Genomic DNA, 21,697 nt, shown 5'->3' with positions numbered 1-21,697 from the left:
GCCTGGAGATTATGGGATGCCTACTTTATAGAAATTCATCAAGATAACCTGATGAAAACAAGATTGCATCTGTCTGATGGAGCTCCCTCAAAATTGTCTGTTCTAATAAAATGTTATAATGGAATACATTTTGAGTGATTGTGCACTAGTATGTGCCTTCTTATTCATTCAGTGACTGAATTTCTTTTATTGTATTCCCTAGAAGTTGGAGGCCAGAAGCAAATTGACCTTGCTTCATCCCTCCAGCCCCATTTTGTTTCCAAGCTGCCTCCCTCAACCCAAGAAGGCTTTAAAGCTTTCAAGTTAATTTCTGGACTCAGGGGACACTCCTACTTCATGAAAAATAAAGCGACAGAAATATCCAAGAGCTTTGCTGACATATGGATAGGCCTCTTCCAGAGTTTTAAGAATGAAAAAAGGGTTCTGGGGATTCTGGAGTTAATTGGGAAACCTGGGCTATCATCTCAGGATGGATCAGAACTTTCCCGGGCTCTAAGAGAATATGCTATCTCCTCTAAGAACTCCTCAGACTGGAACTTCTATGATATCACAAAAGGACCCCCAAATTGCAAGGTCTCATCCTTGACCTCAATGTGGGCTTAAGGAGCCCCTCAATTCCCATAAAGAGAGTGATTTCTTGTTATTTGCTTATTTACTACATACTGGTAAGATCCTGTAACCTGCTCCCCTCCCCTACACTTATTCCTGCCTTATCCAGGCTTGCACACATATGATGCCTCTTCCCAACCATATAGTATGTTTCTCTGTGTTTTCTTGTCCCATTGCCTTGACATGTCCTATTCCCTGAAGGTTGCCCTTTCCTTAATTTTTTCTCATCCTCTGAGGCCTATTTCAAATGTTGCGACTCTTCCCCCAAATAGCTTCAATTGAATGAAACCCCTCCTGTCTTTGAATCAGCATAGCCCTCTCATCTAATATGCTTTCCTCTCCCACCTGTTTCTCTCATCCCCTTTTTTACTGAAGCCTGCCCCTGCAGCCTGATGTCTCTCTTCTTGACCAGACTCAGCGTGCTTCCTACCCATCAGCACCCAGCATCTAAGCCCGCGAGGAGCTCCTGTTCCTGGTCTTGTCCTCTAACTAAGCCCTTGCTTGGCAGTCACTAGCTTTGCTGGCACAGGGTATGTTCAGGGTTTAGAGTCTGAGTCCAGTGTCTGTGTGGGGACGGGCGCTCCTCAGTAATGCAAATGTAGTGTTTCTGCTGTATGTGGATGGCATTTGGAGAGCAAGAGTAGGGAGGCAGGGACAGGCTCTGCAATGTTTTTACTGATTTGGGAGGTGGAAATAGCATATATGGAAGCATGAAAGGATGAAGAAGAGAGAAGCATCTTGCCATATATGTTTGGGATCTGGGCTAACACTGAGAAAGGGCTGAACACATGTTTTTTTGTATTCTCTCATTTAAGCCCCATATCAATCCTGCCTGAGTGAAATGATAATAACCCATTTTACAGATGAGGAGACATAGGCTGAGAGAGAAAAAGACTTGCTCAAAGGCATGCAGCTTCAAGGGATGGAGCAGGAAGTCCCGAGTAAGTCCATTTTCCTAAGCCAGCCTGGCCCCTGGTAAATAAGGTGGTCCTCTAGTATATTTATGGGTGAAGCTGTGTTTTCAGAATGCCTCCTGGTCACAGAAGAAATCGAAGTAGTATTTAAGAGTTTAGGCTGTGAATTTTGGACAAGTTATTTAGTTCTGTAATGAGGATTGTAATAATACTTAAGCCACTGCATTTTTGTTTTTAAGGATTAAATGAGTTGTTATATTTAAAACAGCACCTGGCAGAGCATAAAGCCTTGATCAGTGTCAGCTACTCTAAGAGTTACATCGTAAGAGCCAGAATCAATCAATCCGTGATCGGAATGACTGAGAACTAGATGGGACAGGGGCCATTCTTTCAATCACTTCCTATCCTGGGTAAAAAGGATAGGAGTCAAGTGCAGACCTTTGCCTTCTGCTAAAGCCTCGGAGTGCGATTTCCTGTCTCTGTGTTCAGGGTCCAGAAACATTGTAGAAAGAATGAAGCCCCACTTTGCTTTCTTCTTAAAAGAGATTTCTACACTCTTATCTCTGCCAATATTTTAAAAATATTTAAAAGAGCCACTTTTTTCTAATACTTTCATGTGATTCACCTTACAGGTGCCAGCTACCGTGCAGGATTCCTTCCTCGGCCTGATTTACCAAAGTTTGACCAAGCATTTTGTAAAGCCTGCTCTCACTATTGCTCTTAGCCATAAAGCTGTTGCTTAAGACATGTCAACATGAACTGCTTGCCGTTTTTCCCATTTATTTTATTCCCTTTTTGGGATTTGATCGCATTTATTTTTCGGGTACCCAGGAAATGAAGTTTCTCAAGTTAGAATCCTAACTGAGGCTCTAAATGAGGTTCTCAGGACGAAAGACTTAATTACAGGAGTCAAAGATGGATTTAAATTGTGAATTTTCTGTTGCTGCCTAATTTCAATCTCAGTATAAAATGAACTGAATTGTAAAGCACAAACAGACACTCGCGGACAGTAGCCCCATCTAGGGGTAGAACGTCAATGTTTTTCTGTCTTGCTTCCTTTTTTAAATTCTCCTGCAGCGTTCATTCATACGATTCTATTTGAGGGCGTAACAGGAAAAATTCACAAAATTGCATTCGAGGAAGTTTCTCATAAAACTGTCTGATCTGGACAGCAGGAGGATATTTTCAGGGGTGGTGTTGTTGGAATAGGTTTAGGAGGGAGGACGCTAAATGGCTCCTCTTTATACATTGCCAGGGTCCTTGCTTTGCCTGTGTTGAGAAATTAGCAATAAAATGCTTCCTTCCTCCCTTTCCTCCTGCCTGGGAAGCACCGCAGAAGTGGATTCATTTCATACTGTGACAGCAGGTAAAGGAAAGGCAACAAAACCCCTCTTCTGAGTGACAGCCAAATGCAAAACAATACCTGATGGGCGTCCCTGGCACTGACCCCTGCATTAGTTTTAAACCCGGGCACCTTACAGGACTGGTTTTACGGCCTGTGTACTGGGTGGGGTCTCTGGGACCCCAATGATCCGGAGGACAGCTCTCCTTCCCCGCTCAGACATTGCTTCTGCGCAGGAGGGAACTGCTTGCCAAAAATAGGGGGGTACATCTGGCAGTGGACAGGGGATTTTAATTTCTTCCCATTTTCTACCTTCCTTTTGTGTGAATGTCTCTTAGTTTTTATTCCTTGGAGAAATCCCGGAGACATCTGCAGTCATGTAAACTGGAGGCACTTTAATTATGTGTGGTTTGGAGTCTCACAATTCAGGAGAATTAGGTTTTATTTTATTTATTTTTGAAGTATCTGTTTCTTATAAATAGGCCCCTGTTTTATCTCTGTCCAAGATCACTGACGTCTCGTTCATGCTTTGCTTAGTGTGAGGTGATAAAATTTGAAATTGATTGCATGTAGGAGGCCAGATTTAATCCAGGCCACTCAAACTGACAATTTTAACTGAATTATGTATGGCAATTTTCCCCCTAGTCCCGAGCAAGTGATCCTGTGGGGAAGGCGTAACCAGATTAGGGAACTCACTGAGACCATTTGCATAGCAGAGCTCGCAAGTGCTCCTGGAAGCAGTAGCCTGCATTTGGCTGGCCTCCTGGGAACCCGTGTGGGAATTAAAACGAAAGAAGGAAAAAACAGCATAATACTACATCCACACAGAAGCACTGGGGCTTACGAAACGATGGCACATTTGCTGCAGAGCTGAAACTGGTTGCAGAAGGGCTGCACTCGACATTATCCCTACTCCAAAGGAGTCAACCCCAAGCCCCTTCAGAAAGCAAACTATTTATGAGATAATTAACCCTCCATGTCATCGTTGTGTCGAAACGACATGGAAAATACTAAAAGAGTCATTTGCTGGCAAGCAACCAAATATGTGTCAAAAAATATATTGAGTATTTAAGATGGCTGCAAATGTGTCCCAGGGGGCAACTTGAAATCTGTATGTATGGCAAGCCGGACACTCTTTTTGTGAACTGTAATGAAAACTCCCACCACTGGTTAGTGTATCTTCAAAACCTCCAGAGTTATAAAGGCAGAGTTCACCCACGCCCCAGAAAAATCAAATATCAAAATGCTCTTTGTGTTAAGCCTAAAAGCTTGTTCTCCCAGTTGATAGAAACAGAGTAACTCCGTTGCAGGCCACAAAATGTCAGATTTCTGCCTGAGTCCCTACCCCACCCCTTAGCCCTTGTTAATAAGTAAGGGGAGCCTCAGATTCCTCTGCATACAAATTTGCTGCGCCAGTGAGGACAGGCTGCACGCCTGCAGTGGGGAAAACCCGTTTTGCTGCCGCCAGCATGTAGGGCCTTACATCACTGTCGTATTAGTATAAGCAGAATAGAGCAGATTGTTTATTTTGGTTTAGCTCTGCTTCAGGCTGTAACATCAGATGTAACTCCTAGAGTGACAAATTCCAGGCGCAATGTCACAAATGAAACGAGGGTACTAAGGAGCCACTTAGCAGGCTTTCCCATGGGGTGGGGGTCTGCGGAGTGGTTATGGGTGGCTCTGTTGTCTAATTGTTCCCCATCCCAGCAGCCCCCTCCTCGGCACATTGGAACCGCTTGCTATTTTGCCCACACTGCTAGGTGGTATTCCTAGCTTCCTATTGGTGAAGTAAGCCAGGTCATTAATTCCTTGCAAAACACATTTGAGATGATCCTATCCCAACCCCTGCCCCTCTTTCCTTAGCATATATTTAACTTTTTTCATTTCAAAGAATTTAAATGAGTGTAGCTAAATATCATGAACCTCCAAGGGTACGAAAGAATTAGTGCAGATCAGTATGTGCCAGATGCTTGGCAGCAGGGAGCATGCCTGATGCCCAGTAAGCGTTGGCCACTTCCCACCTGCTGTGGGGCGCTCTGCCCGGCTTAGGGAGCTCACCTTTATTTGCTGCCCATTCAGATGTCAAAGAGCAATGCAGGGTGCTTAGGTCCTCCAAGCCCATTGCAAATGCTTGGGTATCCCATGGCAGTTTCCTGTGATAGTGGCCCTGATCCCAGATAGTTCTCCATTCTCCACTGAAGCCACCACTCACTGCACACCTAAGCCAGGGCGTGTGCTGTGGCCGCTTTACATATATCACTGGAAATCCTTCAAACTCTCCCACAGGTAGACACCATTATCTCACTTCACAGAGGAGACTCCCTCCGTCACAATTTATAAAGCAATTTGTATATATAACAATTGAGACCCCATAGCAGGCTGATTATTAATGAAATTATTTCTACAGAAACTTTGTACCTTAGGTAGAAGCATAATTATTAAGTGTCTTGCTCATTGACGTTACTTTTCATGCTGAGCATCCATTATCTTTTCCCAAGCAAGTTATGAGCAAGAAATGCTAAATGCTAATGCCAAATTTCCACAGGCTCTATTGAGACTGGGGAGAGTGGAGCTCATGTACTCCAGTCTTGTCCCTGGAAATCATTGTGGTCTGCTGTGAAACCTCAGAGGGACTTGTCCTTTAGTATGTGTGTGAGATTACAGCAATGGTTTCCAGCAGCAAAGCAGAAAGGAAGTTTTCTCCTCGATTCTTCCTGCGCAGTATTTGGCTGTGCAGACCCACTGGGAGAGAAGTGTTTTGACTTTTACTTTGCATTTATATAGCTTACTTCTCCACTCCTGAGTCAGTTTATAAATATGGATGGTTGGAAATGGAAAGCATCTCTATAAAGGTGGGCAGTCACAGTGCTCCCCTTTCACGGATGGGAAGGTAGGATGGGGACCCTTCTCCCTGTGTACTTGAGATCTGAAGATTCCAGCGGCTGCACCTGTGCGATAAATAACTTAGCTCTCAGGGTTCAGATCATTTGTTTCAACTCTTCTTCTCAGTAGCTTTTCCTGTTTCCTCATTGAGTAGTCTAGAATATTATCTTTTCTAACTGATTAACCTCCCCTGGATTCAGAACCGGGTTATTATGGCGTGGGCTTCTTCAAAAGTAAGTCATTAACTCCTTTAATTTTGTTAGCTTTACCATGATGTGCATTTCTAAAATAAAGTATTCTTTGTGAAATCGTAAGACTTCCTAACAGCCCGCTGGATGGGAGTTGATCAGTCCGTATGTGTCCAGCACTTCCCACTCCTTTAACTATAGCCCAAGTAGAGATGCCTCAGGCACTATAGTAGGTACCAACCTCTACACTTAACAGTGTGTTCCTAAAATGGGCCAGAGGATGCAGACTGACTTAATTTCTCCATGTCACGGAATCAAACTCTTATAGCAAACTGCTCATCCCACACTCACCCACCTACCTACCTAGGAATCAGAGGTGAACCAGAGAAGGATGCTGCTGGAGCAAAGGTCCTATATTCTTAGTACCAAGAAGACAGAGCGCAATGTGTCAAGATTGAGATCCAGTAAAAAAGGGCCAATAAGGTTTCCAACAGCATTGAATAGCTTTAACTGTTTTAGTCAAAACTTTTGCATTTTTCTAAGCTAAGGATTAGCACCTCATGGGAAGCTGCCTGTGTAATCCAGGTACAACCTCATGCACGTCTTTACATGGATCCTTCAGATAATTCTGAATATAAGGATGAGGATGTGACTTAGCCCTCTGGACAGCTGCCTCAAGATGGGGAGAGTCATTTGGCCTCACAAGGGGGCATGTCAATGGGCTGCACAACCCAGGGTAGGGGCTGAGGGCACTGGGGGGCAGAGACTCTGGGCATCAGAGACCCTAGAGTGCAGAAGTTGGCCAGTGGGCTCACCTCCTACCCATCTGGGAATGACAGCTTTGGCCTCCCTGGATTTCAGTCCATTCCTGAGCTGTCAGGTCAAGCTACCTGCGAGCCTGTCATCGCCAGGGAAGAGGTCTGGGTTGGGGGGGCAGGTGACTCTCTCTCATTCATTCCCGTGAACCCCCTACTACAATGCCCCCTGACATTTAGTAGATGCTGCACTGTCCAGAATGGTCTCATTCTCACACACCATGTCGTGTGACCTGGGGTCAGCTTCAGATTGTCTATCTGAAAGTGGGGTGCTAACAACACCCATCTTTTGGCTTGCATTGCATCTCAACATGAGTGATTCTGCCCCTTCCCTCCCTGAGCCCAGGATATTTGAGAGTCCTGGGCATTTCGTTTATAAAAACTGGGGTGAAGGCAATGCTCCATCTTGTGGTGGAGGATGCTAAACTTCCCACACTGCACAGGAGAGTCTGTGCGGCAAAGAATTATCCAGCCCAAAATGCCGATGGAGTTTGACTCACCCTTTTCTAGGGTACTATATGTTGATTTATAAGGAAACGCTTAGTGAAAGAAATTAACTGCCACAGTAGTTTCGGAATCTGTCTCTGCATTACAACTTTTCAAATATAGTCCAGATATTGAAGCTTTAGTGTCTGTAGAGTAGCGCTGTTGAAGCAGGCTAGAGCAGGGACCTGAGAGGGGAGAGAAGTTCGGGAGTGCCCATCCTGCACAGCCTACCTGGAGATACCCACTCTGCAAGACACCCTGCCGCAGCTGGCCTAGCCAAAGCCCATCTACCAGCAGGCACCACCCTGGAGAGGGAGGGTCAGAGGAAGGGCCTGGACAAGAAGTGGGGAGGGGAGTAAGTAAAGCTAAGTAATAAATGCAGATTGCCCCACGGGGGCCTCTCTCCTCTCACTGCTTTCGTTACAATAATGCCCGCATGCCTTCTCCCATGTGTAACTTAGTGCATTTCCTACATGCATACTCATTCTGTGCTGTCCCTGACTTCTTCCTCACAACATGGCCAAGACCCTAGGCACTAAAGCCCTCTTATTCTCTGTTCTAGTTTGCTTCCTGCCAGAATGCAATATACCAGAAATGAAATGGCTTTTAAAAAGGGGAATTTAATAAGTTGCTAGTTCACAGTTCTAAAGCCAAGAAAATGTCCTAATTGCAATAAGTCAGTAGAAATGTCCAATCAAAGGCATCCAGGGAAAGATACCTTGGTTCAAGAAGGCCAATGAAGTTCAGGGTTTCTCTCTCAAATGAGAAGGCACGTGGCTAACACAGCCACAGTTTCTCTCTTGGCTGGAAGGGCACATGAAGAGCAGGGAGTCGTCTGCTAGCTTTCTCTCTTGGCTTCCTGTTTTATGAAGCTCCCCGGGAGGCGTTTTCCTTCTTCATCTCCAAAGTGTTGTCTGATGGACTCTCTGCTTCTCGTGGCTATGTCATTCTTCTCTGGTCTCTCCGAATCTCTTCTCCAAAACGTTTCCTCTTTTATAGGACTCCAGAAACTAATCAAGACCTGCCCAAATGGGTGGGGGCACATCTCCCCTAATCCAGTTTAACAACCACTCTTGATCGGTTTACATCTCCAGGGAGATGATCTAATTACATACAGCATGGAATAGTGATTATTCTGCCTGTGCAAAATGGGATTTAGATTAAAACATGGCTTTTCTAGGGGACATACATCCTTTCAAACCAGCACATTCTCATTAGCATATTTTTCCTCAGTACAGTACTAAGACATTTTAGAAATTGGTGTTTCTATGGGGAACCAAAAAAGCTTATTTTTTTTATTCTGAATTTTAAATAATCAAACATCCTTAATAAACATATGTAGTTTTCTTGAATTGGCACCTTTGCAAGAGTGGTTGTCAATTAAAAGTTTGGGGGATGTAAATAATGTGGCACAGGATACTTGCAAAATAAGTGTGTGAATTCAGTGATTTAACATGCTCTTGGGTATTGTCTATTTGGTGTAAGATGTGCTCATTTGGATAAATAAGAAGCCATGGAAATCCCACATGGGAGAAACTTCCAAATGGGGACAGCCCATGGCTGCCAGTGAAGGTATTAGAGGTCAGGGAGTGGGGTGGGGGGGTCTTCTGAGATTTATGTTATTATCCAATGAGGCCCACAGCTGCCTCTGGTACCAAAGGACTTCTCTGAAGTGATGTAGATGGGGTATGGCTGCAGAACTCATCTATAGTGGGCAAAGGGCCATGGCCAGTCCCCCTACCTACTGCCCCACAGTCATTCTGCCTCAGAGCTCAAGGCTGGCAGCCCCACCAGCTGGCCTGTTCTTACATCCCAGGATTAAAATAATCCACCAAGATTAGATTTCATTCCCACTTAAATTTGCCATTCTCAATACCAGACACTATGAGGCTACCACATTTAAGAGAGGAAAAGAACATTCTGATTCTGAAATCCGCAGTGCTTCATCTTCAAGCCCTAGAGTTCACGGTTGGTTATTTTTGAAATGCATTTCCTTGAAACGCATGGCTGATGTTATGAAAATCAGGAACCTTGATGGAGGCCTGGGATTTTTCTTCTGTCATTTGACATGTCAAGGTGGTTTTGCGAGCAGAATGCAGGACACTGATATTTCTTCCCTTCTGTCATTCCATGTTGATTCAGAGCAGGATATGAGAGGAGGAAGCAGGTGATATGTAAACACTGACATGTCACATGTACTTGGAAATACATCTGGACAAATAACAGCTTCACATCCAATAAACATCACTCTGGTAATAGAGGCCATTTCTTAACGCAGGGTTTTTATGTTTGTTTCATTGTATTTTGTTCTTATAATGCTGTAAGTAAAAACTCCACACCACCTACATGTTTCTGTAGTTGTTTGTGACTCTTGCTTAAAGCATAGTTACTAATAGTTACTAAAGGGGCTGAATATATGCGTTCAATCAGCTCATGGACTGCTAGCATCCTTCTCCGTGTACTGAGGTCATATCCTTTTGCCACTCCCATGGAGCAAATTCATGGTTGATGAGAAAGGAGCTGGCTACAAATGAAATGGAACAGAAGCTGGGAGCCCAGCCAGCCCGTGGTTTTGTGCCGTCGGTTCTTGAGTATAACGATTTCTTATAAGCTATGATCAGGGAGAGCATCTCAACGAGATGGTGATTTTGGCTGTCTTTCTGTCGAGAATTGTTTGGGACTGCTTTGCTTTGTTCTCGTTTATGAAGTAGTTGCCATTCAATGGAAATTATGGGAGAAGCAAAGAGAATCTGATGCTACACCATCTATATTCATTCTGTAGGTAGTAGAGAGACCTTTATGATTAAAAAGGACTTGTGTCAAGGAACAATGTCCCAGTGAAACTTTTCCATTAGTCAAACAAAGGCAAGTGATTAGGATTAGTCAAACAAAGGCAGGTTTGATTAGTGGAGAGATGAGGTTCTTTGGTGCCAGGTAGGCCTGTGGCCGAATGCTGGACTTCTTAACAATGAAGCATGATTTGGAAAAACGGAATACTAAAGTTCAACCTGTAAGATTGCCGTAAGAAGTGGACAGGAGGATATAGCTGTAGGGACAGAGTAGTCAGTATAGCTACAGCAGGAAACCCAGGAATTCTCAGCCATAGAGGTCTCTGACCTTGTACAAATGTGTGCCTTACGATCGCTGTTCCCATTATATCCCCTCCTTGGGCCATTCCTGGGCTCCCTGGCAGTTGAGGCAGTTGCAAATTCTTACGCTCTACCTTGTGAGCTGCAAGAGGAAGCTTTGGGTCTGGAGAAGCCCAGCCTTGGCGTCCACCGTGCGGCTGCAGGCTGAGAGTGGCTTCTGGACCCCTAGCAGCCCTGCAGGAAGGAACAGGCCTCAAAGGGCAGTTCTGACAGACCCTGCTTATCTGGTAGTCAGACTGCTGGGTATGAAGAAAGCCTGGAGGTAAGGGAAAACTGACAAACACCTGAATTATAGGGAAACGAAAACGAGTGCCAGCAATGCAGTTTACTCTGAAGAAAATTTTGTAGAATCCGATTTGTGATAGTGGTCGCAGACCCAGTGAACTTGCATTTTGTTACAGCCTTTTGTTATTTTGCTATTAATATTATTCTGCATAGTTTCTAGTGTGCTCTTCTGGACTCTCCAAGTTGGAAGCAGCAAGACAGAAAGTGAGGGAGTGGAGGTGAAGCAGGTAGCGATGATAACAGAGGAGGGGGCTATCCCTGGGGAGAGGGCAGGGAAAGGCAGTGGTGAGCTGCAGGAGGACCTTTGGGTCTGGCGTCCCCCAGCATGGGACGGGAGTCCTGTAGACCCGCCAGGAAGCAGCTCTGCCCATGCAGTTGCTTCCAGGGTTGTTGCCAGGTTCGATTCCATCATCATTCAGTATGATGATGAAAAGCACAATATTATGTTCACAATGCCCTTGAGAACAGAGAACGCTGGCAAAGAGTTAGTCAAAATTAAATGAGTTTTAAAATGTTTGGATGTTTTCTGAAAATGTCAGCAACATAAGAAGTTATTATGTTAACTAGTCCTTAGTGAAACTTTGTTGTGGCTTAACTGAGAAAGTTTTAAATTCTTTGAGGAGAGGAAAAGTGTCTGGTGTTTCCCTTTTGTTTTAGTTTGTTAAAGTTTCCAGAATGCAATATACCAGAAGCAGAATGGATTTTTAAAAGGGAATTTATTAAGTTGCAAGTTTTCCGTTCTAAGACCATAGAAATGACCAAACTGAGGCATCTAGGGAAAGATACCTTGTTTCAAGAAAGGCCCATGGGTCCAGGAGACCTGTCAGCTGGAAAAGAACATGGTAATGTCTGCTAGCTTTCTCTTCTTCCTTCATAAGGCTTCCCCAGGGGCCATCTCCAAAGGTCTCTGGCTGTGTTGGCTCTGTCAATTATAAAGCTTTTTCAAAAATGGTTCCATTTTAAAGGACTCCAGTAAGCAACCCATCTTGCATGGGTGGAGACACAGCTCCATGGCAACTGCTTAATCAAAAGTCACCATCCACACCTGGGTGGGTAACATCTCCATGGAAACAATCAAAAAGATCCCACCGAGAATTATTTAATGAGGATTAAAAAACCTAACTTTTCTGGCATATACCATATTTTCAAACTAGCACATCTTTTATTGCCCACAGAGTTTTGCAGGCTAATCAGAAGTTGCATCATAAATGATGCTTGATTAGAAAAGAATCCTTCCATTTGTTCAGATTTATGCTCTCAAAACATACAGTGAGAGGTGATTTCTTCATTTCTAAAGATCTCAAGATGGTCTTTTATTACATAGGGACATTATAATGAGAGCAAAAACTGTAGCACAATTTCAAATTATGCAACAGAATAATGGCATTCTAGAAAAGTAAAAGAATGCTAATAAATTTGGTGGGGCTGGGTGAACTTGGTAAATAAGCAGTAAATAAACTTGGTAGGAAACAGAATTCTTTGTTAGCTGGTTTGAAAACATGAGCTGTAATTTAACATGACAAATCATCCTAAAGAGAGGCTGATTTCTAGTCCAATTTTTTGATGCCCTTTGAATACCTCTATAAATGGAGTGTATCAATTTTTTAATTCAATTTTTAGATGAAATATTTTGAAAATGCAATGATAATTATATAGACACTCTTAATCTCTGAGTTCCTACCTGCTGTGATAATTTTTGCAGATTTTAGAAAACTTACTTGTGTTTTGGTTTGAAACTGTTATGTACCCCAGAAAAACCATGCTGTTTCAATCCAATCTCGTGGCTGGGTGGGATCTTTTGATTAGGCTGTCGCCATGGTGATTTGACCCCACCCATTCCAGATGGGTCTTTATTAGTTTATTGGATTCCTTAAAAGAGTCTGGAGAAAGAAAGAGCTCAGAGCTGACACAGAAAGCAGAGAGATGACAATAAGATACAACATCTGGAGATATAGAAGGGAAGTGTTCCAGGTGATTCCAGAAGCCGGGAAAGAAAGCCAGCAGATGTCTTCATGTGCCTTCCCAAGTGACAGAGGAGTCCTGGATGCTATTGGCCTTTCTTGAGGGAAAGCATCCTCTTAATGATTCCTTAATTTGGACATTTTCTTGGCCTTAGAATCATAAATTTGTTGCTTAATAAATGTTTATTGTAAAACCCAGTCCAATTCTGGTATATTGTATTCTAGGTGCTTTAATAAACCAAAACAATACCTTTCTACACTCTTCTGGTAATTCTATTAACTCACACCCATGGGAAAAGCTCACTTCCCTGGAATTTCTGAAATCTGGGAGGAAAATGCCATTTTGAAAAGGTATCATCTACGTGACTTAGAGCTGTTGCACTCCTTCAAGCATTGTACTCATAGCGATTTAAATGTAAGTGAGAAGAAATATGGCACCTAAATAAGCACATTGCCTTATTTCAAGTGTAGACTGATATATTAAATATGAAAACAGTTTAGCCATGGCATTTAGGTGAATTAGACAAGTTGAATTCCATGGCTTATTATATATATATGGTAGTCCACCATGCTTATTGCATACCCAAAATTCAGAGTCCCCTCATCATAAAAAAACATGCATGAATTACCTTGCCACATGTAGTATTTTGCTGTCTTATAGCGTTATATTCCTATATACTGAATGCAAATCAAAATTAGACCTCTGTGGGATTTTTTAGTCCCTCGACAAAGAATAGCATCATTCTTCCTGTTTGGAGAGGCTGTATTTCAAACATGCACCTTTGCGGCACTTTCTACTCAAAAAACTCAGTTTAGTGTGCCCATTCCTACATGCCTCTGTGTTTAATCAGTGCTGTCAGAAAATCTACAAGCAAATGTATTTAATGCCATTGGAACAGGAAGTTATGGGTTAAGGTTTCTGCCAGATTCCATCTTTGTTTTGGCATGATTCGAAAATATGTGCTGTGGCCATCTGTCTAGAATTGACTGGGTGGAACCCGCAAGCTCGCCCCGTGTCTGCAACAGTGGTGAGTATTTTTCATGGTAGAAAAATGACAAGAGAAGAAAACATGGACACAGATGTACGCAAATTAAACTGTTAGGAACCTTCACTTTTGCCTTGGTGTGATTAATTTTCTGCAAGGATGGGCAGAAATGCTTTATTTTTGCTACCTTCATAATACGTGTTTGTCTTGCTGTGTAATGTGTAAATATATGCATGATTGGGTATTTTTCACAGCTTAGTCCCAACTGTGGCACATTGAAATAGAGTCTTAGTACTTCCATTTTCCAAGTGAATTTTTTTTGAAGAGACAATCTCAGTACAGCATTATTTCAAAATACTTGAAAACTTACAGGACAATTCATTACACAAATAATACAAACTGCATACAAAGAACTCAAACACCTCAGTCCTCCCAGCAGATGCCCAGATCCACCTATTTTGACATTTTGCCACATTTGTCGTATCATTCTATCTACCCATCTTACCATCAACTATCTCACTGTCCTTTAATCGATCCATTTTCTGAACACGTGAGCATAGGTTGTATACATCATGTTCCTCGAACACGTAATCCGGCCATATGGGTTTCTTACAAACAAGGATATTCACTTAAGTACCCACCTTAAGTGTTTTTTTTTAATCAAGTTCCAGAAATTTAAGTTTTATTAAGTTCAAGAAATTTAACATTGATATAATTTAACATTAATATAAAGCTTGCAGTCTATATTCTACTTTTTTTCATATTTCCCAAAAATGCCCTTTTGACCCTCTCCTCCCTTGTTAGACGCTGTCCGGGATCATGTATTACATTTAAGTGTCATTTTCTCTTTTGTTATTTGCTCTTTTTGAAATTCATTGCTGGAACATAGATACAGCATAATCCTCCCACCCCAACCACTCCCCAGCACACCATTCAGTGGGTGACTCACCGTTCACACTGCTGCAGTACCCTCACCACCGTCCATCATTGATTGAGACTTTCCCACCTCCCCAAACAGAAACCCTATGCCCTTTAAGTATCAGCTTACCATTCCCCCTAGTCCTTGCCCTGACAGGCTGTTTCTAATTTCTGTCTCTATGAGCTTGCTGTATTCTCTGATTTATTTTTTTATAGTTACTATGGGACTTAAATTTAGCAATAAATAAATCTATAACAATCTCTTTTGCTTTGATACAAACTTAACTTCAATTGTGTGCATAAAATTTGGTCTACACTCCTCTATACCCCCACCTCTTTGTAGTGTCTTATAAAAAAATTGCACGTTTATATGTTAGGAGTGTAAATCCACTTGTTTATCAGAACATTTTATGCATTTACTTTTTAAATCCTGTAGGAAGTAAAAAGTGGCGACAGAAACCCCAAATAAAATATCACTGGCATTTACTTTTACCCAAGTCATTACACGTACTGTAGATCCTTATTTCTTCACGCTGTCTATTGTCCATTCCTTTCAAGCTGCAGAGCTCTCTTTGGCACCTTTTAAAGAGCTGAGCTAGTGGTGACAAACTCCCTCAGCTTTTGTTTATCTGGGAATGTCTTCACCTCTATCTTATTTTTGAAAGACAATTTGCCAGTTATAGAAGTCTTGGTTGGCAGTTTTTCTTTGCTTTCAGCAATTTAAATGTGTCATGCTACTCTCTTCTTGCTTCTATGGTTTCTGATGAGAAATCAGTACTTAATCTTTTTGAGGCTTGCTTGTATGTGGCACATTGCTTATCTCTTGAGGCTCTTTATCTTTACAATTTGGTGATTTGAATAAAATTAGACATGGTGTGGTTCTGTTTGAAATTCATTGAATGTCTTGAATGTTTATATATTTTTTTTCATTAATTTGGGATATTTTCATCCATTGTTTTCTTTGAATAATCTCTCTGCCACTTTCCTTGACTCCCATAGTATCTGCCTTCCTGTGCTTGGTGGCACTCACAGGCTCCTCAGGCTCTGTGCACTTTTCTTCATTCTTGTTTCTGTTTCTCTGACTGGATGCATTCAATTTTCTTATCTTCAAGTTCCCTGACCCTTTATTCTGCCAGGTCCAATATCCTCTTTAAACTCTCTAAGGGATTTTTCATTTCTGTTGCTGTGCTATTCAGCTCTCTTTGATTCCTTTTCATAATTTCTATCTCTCTATTGATATTCTCTTTGCTTTATGTTTATCTATCATTTTCCTGATTTCCTTTAGTTTTTGTCCATATTTTCCTTTAATCCTGTGAGCATATTCAAAACTTCTTAAAAAGCCTTTTTCTGTGGGATATATAGGTAGTTCAGTGGCAGAATTCTGTGAGAGATCTGGGTTCTATTCTACTATGAGCCAATGGATTCACAAACAGAGAACAATCCTTTGTCTGGAATGTCCCAGGTCTGGTCACTCTCACTGATGGTTTCTAATCTCTTTTGCCTGAGTCAGTATGTCCTGTTTTTTATGTTCTGTAACCTTTTGTTTAAACTTGACATTTTGATATTTTAGTGTTATTGCTGGAATTTAGACTCAGAGGAGTCTGTTATGTAAGGTTGTATCCAGTTAGTGTAATGGTCAAGTTTCCTCAAATGCCAAGAGTAAAGAAAAAAAAAAGGGGAATAAAGAAGAAAAGAAGAGGAGGTGGCAGAGGAATAAATGCATCTTTTCCTGTCTTTGCAGATTTACCTGTGCAGGTGTTCTGCCTTAGAGCTTATCCAAACAATGAGTTTGGAGTATAGCTTGAGGCCAAAGTGTATGGGCTAACCTGGTCCTTTGTATCCGAGGAATTCCCTATTTACTTGGATGGGAATATCTCCATCTCGCCTAAGAAACAGTCTCTTCTTGTTTCTGGGTTCTACACTGTTTGTCCTACAGCAGCATTTCCTTTCCTTAGCGGCCATGCCTTGACTGCTCTCCCACACCATCCTGAAGGCGAGCTCATGAGTTGCCTTCTATACTCAGGGCAAGTTCTGGTTGATTGGCCTGCAACAAATATTCTGGTCCCTTCCTACTGGTCACCACCAGAGAGACTGGGTGAGACATGCATGCTCCCAGCATGTGCGTTAGGGTTACTCTGCTCCCTCTGGAACCGGGACCAGCACTCACACTGGTAGCGTGGGCCCACTCTGCACCAAGCCATTCAGGGGTAGCAGAAGGACCAGGCAGTGCACCACAAGATCGTATTGTTTAAGAAACCCTCTTATTGATTTGGTTCTTGCTCTCCTCTTGCAGTCCTTTAACCATTTTTTATGAGCTTTGACAAAGAAGTCACTGTTATATATTGCTGGTAGTTCAAAATACCTTCTGTGTAGAGGATGGAACCCTGAAACTTCTCACTCCAACATGTTGACCTCAGCATGTCCTAATAATGTTTGCCTTTTTTCAAAATTGCAGTGAAATTAATATGACACAAAGTTAATCATTTTAATGTGAACAATCCAATGGCATTTAATATATTTATAATGTTGCGCAATAAGTGTCTCTATTTAGTTCCAAAACATTTCCTCATCCCAACAGGAAACCTCATTTCCATTAGCAGTTATTCCCCATTCTCTCCTCCCACCTGTTGCTGACAACCACCAAAATCAATTTTCTGTCTCTGCTTTTACCTATTTTGTCTATTTCATATAAACAGATAGATAGAAGCAGATAATATGTGATCTTTTGTGTTTGGCTTCTTTCCCTTGTAAGTATGTTTTGAGATTCATTCATGTTGCAGCATGTTATCAGTATGCAGCTGACTTTTTATATTGACCTTATATTACATAACCTTGCTAGCCAGCATTATTTGTTCTAATACTTTATGTATAGATTCTTTTAGATCGTCTACCTATGTAATATAATCTGAGTGTAATCTCAGTTCTGTAACTTTCCCTCCAAATTTATGCCTGTTATTTCTTTTTCTTGCCTTATTCTTCTAGGTGATGTGGTGATGTCCATTTTTTTAAGTAGGTTTTTGAAAATACCATGCAATCCATTCAGCATGTATAGTCAAGGGCCCTCAGCATAATCAGAGTGATGGGATTTCATCCCCACAATCAATTTTAGAACATTCTCATTGTTCCAAAAAGAAAAATCCATGCACTTTATATCCCTCTATCATTAGGACTTTAGCATTGGTGTGGTAGCTTTCTCACTGTTGATAGAAGAATTTTGTAATATTACCATTAACCATAGTCCATAGTTTGCAATAGTTTTATTTTTCCATATACCACCCTATTATTAACACCTTATAGTATTGGCATACGTTTGTTCTAATTAATGGATGAACATACTTATATTTCTACTATTCAATCTCTATCATCCACAACAGGTTTCACTTTTTTATATAGTGTAATGTTTCATCATCTAACTTTCCTTCTAGTGATGTACCAAAGCTTAAACTTCCCCTTTCAACCTTAATCACACCCATAATTCAGCGCAGTTAATTTCACATACAGTAATATGAACCATCACCTGTATTTCCAAACATTCAGAAATTAAGCTTCAGTACCCCATTCTTTATTTTCAGTCTATCTACTGATAACCTATGTCCTAGGCAATACAGAATATCTTAAACAAATCTAACCTTTGTCTTTTATTTTTCATGTGGCATCTCAACTGGAATACAAGGCCATTCAACACTACCATGGCATGGTATGGATGACCATGTTTATGATGTTAATTAACAATAATGAGTGCTTACTGAGTGTAAGACTGCCAGACCTTTTTTTTTTTTTTTTCTAAACTTTAGGCATTTGGTTTATAGCTTAGTCAAAGTCCTCTAGATGGTGAAACCTGAGGCAAGAATGAATATATCTGACAATTTCTTAGGAAGATGGCAGCTGAGTGTGGCCAGGATGAAAAGTATAGAGGAATTAAAGCAAAGTAAGAGGCTCAAAATTTCAGTGCAGTCTTGTGCTGCCCACAGCTACACAGAAGTCATAAAGAGTCAAAGTTGGTCTCTTAGCAAATATGTTTGTTTGGTACAAAGGACATTTTTGGGAAAATTTCCAAGGAAAAAGCTCAACTTGGAAAATCCCTCTGGAGACCAAAAAAAGGAAGAATATATATTTCCAGCTTCCTCCCGTCTTCATGACTCATTGAACAAGGTTTGCCCCATCGATGATCTGAAACCACTGTATTTCCAGTTTGCATCATTCAGTTACTTTGCAATTTCTCTGCAAGAAAACTCCCTTGCTGGGGGTACGGTGGGTGTATGGTGCGGGGTGGGGGTGGTAGAGGGTGACATTTGATTCAAGCCTGGAAATAGAAAGTGAGATCCATGCTAGAGGAGCTCCTTGTCTGGTGCTAAGAGTCAGGTAAATGTAAGACTTCCACCAAGTCTGTGCCACGTTGTCCGTGAGGGTGAGTAGCCCAATCCAGAGTGTGCCTTTGGGAATGTGATGAGAGCCTCTGGGACCTGAGAAGGTGTGCAAACAGAGGCAGACTCAGGTGCAAGATTCACGATGGATCTTGGTGGGGGCCCTCTTTAAGAAAAATAATTCAAAATTATTAATACAATTTAAAATAACAAAATCCGTCACAACTGATTATGAGTTTTAAAGAGCTGACAGATTCCATAAAAATCACACTTCCAAAATAACATTATTTTTAAATTTAGTAATTGTCTGACTTTTATCTTTAACATGCTTTTTTCCTACATTTTTTGGTTGCATGCTCTTCTAATGTCTCCTCATATGGCAATGATTTTTGTTATATAGCTTTCTATAAAAAGAATGAAAAATTAATTTAGTCTTTCCTCTAGCATGGTTGATTAAAATTTACTTTTTTATTATTGATGGTTTTGAAAAGTAACCTTCAGTTTCACAGCTCTTTATTGGGAATATTATGAAAATGTTTAGGTTGGTTTTACATGTTGAAAAACTTCTTTAGTAATTTACCTTTACTAAGTTTTGTAAGATTTTAGAACATTTCAAACTTTTTTGCATGTGATGTACACTTAAATACTTGTTGAATGACAAAACTCTTCAATGACATTTTCTTCTGCATGGTCTCTTCTAAGGGCACATTAAGTTCATTCTTTCATTTGTCAATACCGGGATATCATCTCAAATCAGCAAACAATGGAAATGGTTTTCATGCATGGCCTTGTATTTATTACTCTTTACTAATTAGATTGTCAAACAATCAAAGGGCTGTTCATTGCTATATGTATTTAGTTATCAATAATTATTGATAAATAAATGCAGGAATTTGGTCACTATGATAGCATTCTTGTGCCTTCAGACATTTTTTTTCTGTGCTATTGCAATTTGTGTGGTATTTTATCTGGAGTCCAGATATCTTCACGTTAAACTGTTTCCAGCATGATAAAGTGATCTCTACATTAGAATGCGTAGAATATTCAATTTCATAAATGACATGCTCAGTTTCTAGTATGGCTGCAGGTTTGTGTTCTTAAAACAGAAAAATTCTGATAAATTTTACTGTCAAGTTATTTCTACTAAAAAGAAAGAAAAGGTATATATGGGGCATTTTTCAGTTTATTCACTGAATTATCAAGTATACACTTGTCCAAAAAGAACTGCCATTTAATAAGGTATTGGTGGAAATCACATCTTCTGCTTGTAATTTAGCACTTCTAATGATTGGAAAAATTATCCACAGACTTACTTCTGGCTCCATTAATTTCATACCTTCTTCTTTTTCCACTATCCACATGTTTCTGGTGCTGGGTGCTATATCACAACCTTGATCCTCAACATAAGTTATGGCACTGGGAGGGCAAATGGACACGTGGATGGTAGGGATTTCTCTGGGAGTTGAGGTATTCTGACACCAAAACACCTAGGGATAAATTAATTTAATATACATGTAACTTTAAACTACATACCTATACCTCATAAATGTGAAACAAAATGTATTTCCAGCTCAAAATCTCCTTTGCTAGATTCCCAAAATATCCATTACCCCTTTAATGCCACCTCAAATTATCTTTAGAGATTTTCACAAATAAATGGCCATGGGAAGACATTTCTAGGTCATTTTTAGGGCTCCTGAAAGGGCCTGTATAAGGGAGGGATCCTTATAGTCTAAGCTTCAGTAGTTGCATATTAAATCCACCTTAGCATGCTAGTCTTGTGCACCAATAGAGTGATTTCTTCAAAATAAATTTTTTTATATACGGTAATGACATATGACTTACAATACCTGCTTAAACTTCACATTTAATTTTCATTTAAATAGTGTCTAGAGATAAGAGGTCCAAGGCAGATAAAGTGGCTTCCTAATCGTTTTCACAGCCTGAGACATCTCTAGCTTAACATATATCTTTTACTCATGGGTCAACATGGATGCTTAAGGTCCAGCCGTCATATCAGTATTTCACAAATAGGAAGGAAATCATTCTTCCTTTAAAATCACTTCCTGAAAGTTGCATCCCTTTGTTTGTTTTGTTTTGGTTTCTTTTCTTTTTTTCCTTTACATCCCATTGGTCAGCAATTAGTCAATTATAACTAGCTTTAAAGGTAACGGAAAATACTTTCTTCATCTTTATGATCATGTATTCCATGAAATGGGGCTTTATTGCTAAGGATGAAAGAGAGAATGGATAATCGGAGACAGGTAATGGCCTTAGGTCTAGATAAAATAGGCCATTCACAATGGAAATAAAAATGACTAATAATATTGAAAGTGAACTGACTAGTAATTTTTAAAACTTCACATCAAAATAGCTTTTTCTCAGTTGACAAAAATAAAACAAAGACATTATTCAGTCTAGGCTATAGGAATATAGGTTCTATAATTTTGGGGATGTAAAGTGGTAGACTGAATTAGGATAACAATTTGACAGTATCTATGAAAAGGAGTGAGTAATCCCCTTTTTCATAGAATTACACTTCTGTGTTTAGTTTCCTGACGGTGGAGTCCTGAGAGAACTGTATAAGGATGTTCAGTGAAATACTGTCTGTAATGGTGAAAATTTGATAAAAATTAAATGTCTTTTATCTCAGAAATGGGTTAAGTACCTTTTTATATTACCAGGGAATTCTAAGTAGACATTAATAAGAATGAGGATTATGTACTGACTTGGAAAGATCTCCAGGATAGACTGATATGAACAGCATAACCTACATATTTAAAAAATGTGTATATTT

General features: G+C 40.6%; 1 protein-coding gene and 2 long non-coding RNA genes across 7 annotated transcripts in view; 2 read left to right on the top strand and 1 right to left on the bottom strand.

Moving 5' to 3' along the window:
- LOC143650243 (uncharacterized) overlaps positions 1 to 15,938 on the bottom strand; it is a 63,900-nt gene extending 47,962 nt beyond the window's left edge. Inside the window, exon 1 of the long non-coding RNA XR_013159455.1 lies at positions 14,568 to 15,938. This is a non-coding gene — a long non-coding RNA (uncharacterized LOC143650243). The remainder of the gene's footprint in view (positions 1 to 14,567) is intronic.
- PRKN (parkin RBR E3 ubiquitin protein ligase) overlaps positions 1 to 21,697 on the top strand; it is a 1,515,422-nt gene that overhangs the window by 942,179 nt on the left and 551,546 nt on the right. The window lies entirely within an intron of this gene.
- LOC143649554 (uncharacterized) lies at positions 1,060 to 2,271 on the top strand. The gene is made up of 3 exons (XR_013159101.1): positions 1,060 to 1,139; positions 1,473 to 1,550; positions 2,156 to 2,271. It is a non-coding gene; the product is annotated as an uncharacterized LOC143649554 (long non-coding RNA).

The sequence above is a fragment of the Tamandua tetradactyla genome, chromosome 11, assembly GCF_023851605.1.
Source record: "Tamandua tetradactyla isolate mTamTet1 chromosome 11, mTamTet1.pri, whole genome shotgun sequence".
NCBI lineage: Eukaryota > Metazoa > Chordata > Mammalia > Pilosa > Myrmecophagidae > Tamandua > Tamandua tetradactyla.
Note: the sequence above shows the minus strand (reverse complement) of the source record. Positions and strands in the feature narration are given on the sequence as shown.